The sequence below is a fragment of the Populus euphratica genome, unplaced genomic scaffold (genome assembly GCF_000495115.2).
Source record: "Populus euphratica unplaced genomic scaffold, PopEup_1.0 scaffold28.1, whole genome shotgun sequence".
Taxonomy (NCBI): domain Eukaryota; kingdom Viridiplantae; phylum Streptophyta; class Magnoliopsida; order Malpighiales; family Salicaceae; genus Populus; species Populus euphratica.
In genome coordinates, this window is record NW_011499862.1 from 2,023,833 (window position 1) to 2,025,485 (window position 1,653).

Below are 1,653 nucleotides of genomic sequence, written 5' to 3' on the forward strand. Positions count from 1 at the left end.
GAGAGAGAGAGAGAGAGAGAGAGATGCCTAGAGGTGATGCATGGCAATGAATTATTATTAAGAGTTATTAGACCTGTAAATACGTTGATCTTTTGTAATTTGTTTATGCCCACTTGTGCTCTGCAACTAACAATTTTAAAAGCTTCTGTCCTCCATTCGACCTTTGCTGATACTAAAAGGCCAAGAATTGTGTTAGAAAACCTCTGAGAGTGAAGCCGAGAAGACATTATTGTAATGTATTTTTTAATTCAGTGCTGCGTTCTTACCAATCCTGCATGACAACATATTTTGGACTGTTTCAGGGGAATTAAAGCGGGACTTGATAGATGATGGTACCAGAAAAAGGAGCGCGTCATGTCAAAAGAAATTTGGAGCTGTGCATGATCACTAGACAGACACCCTCCTATATGTACACGTAATTGATCATCTGCCTTGCGTTGACTGGGTTAAACTCACCAGTCCTCAACAAAAGAGGATGAACTATTAGAAGCAGCAGGCATGGTAGTTTTCATGGACAATTTGTGATGCAAGGGAAGTAGTCCTCCATTTCCATGGAAAGCAAAGTTGAACGATAAGTTTAGTATCGACATCAAATGAAACGTTTCAAATCACTCACTCACTCGTCTTGTTTTATTGATGATGATCAAACAAATCTCAAGTCAAAACCAATAACAAAAAGTTGAGATTTTTAACTTTAATTTACTGCAGACACATACATATATAGATGTGTGTTTTTGTGAAGCAAAATCATTCAAAACGCTTCGTCATGTTTCTACCTGTTAGGTTGGTTGTCATTAATGTGCAACAACCATTTGCTATTGCACCAACCATGTGTATTCATCCAAGATGTCAAAGGTTGGCAGCCACCATTGTTGAATAAGAGTTGGAGTTGGCAGCCACCTTTATTGAAGAAAAGCCTTCATGAATGCCTATAAATAGAGGCATATGCAAGAGAGCAAAATGAGTGAAGAGAATTATGAAAATGTGAAGAGTAGAGAGGAAGAGAGAGCTGCAATGGCAGCAGCTGCAAGTGCAGCAAAGAGAGTTGAGAGTTGAGTATGAGAGGGTGTAATCCTCCTCCTCCATGTATTTGTTTTGTATTCTTTCTCTATCTCTAAATATATTGACTTCTCCCGTGGATGTAGGCGGTTTTGCCGAACCACGTTAAATATTGTGTCAGTGTGCTTGGCCCTCCTATGAGCAAGTATTAGTACATCACCGGTCGAAATTCCCAACACCTCATTGTCAAAGAATCATCTCAACCTAATAGCTTAAGCTGTTAGATAAGGTTTCAAGATATAATTTATATTATTTTCTAACACATCTCCTCGTGTGAAAGCCCTTTGAACTTGAAACTCGGACAAACCCATATTATCTTATGTTTAATTTTTATCAAATAAATAGGGAAGATGAAATTCAAATTTAAGATCATTTCAGCCACGTCAGCAGTTTTGCACAGTCACCATACACGTCACCTGACACATCAGCACTCTGACCAGTCAAACTGCCACGTCAGATTTGGTTAACCTATATGTCCTACGTGGCTGACACGTCATTACAGCCACGTCAGCCCCCTGGATTTTGATCCTATGTGGCAGAGCCTACGTGCAACCGGTTCTGAGATTGAATCTGGGCCGTTTATCAGGCCAGAAT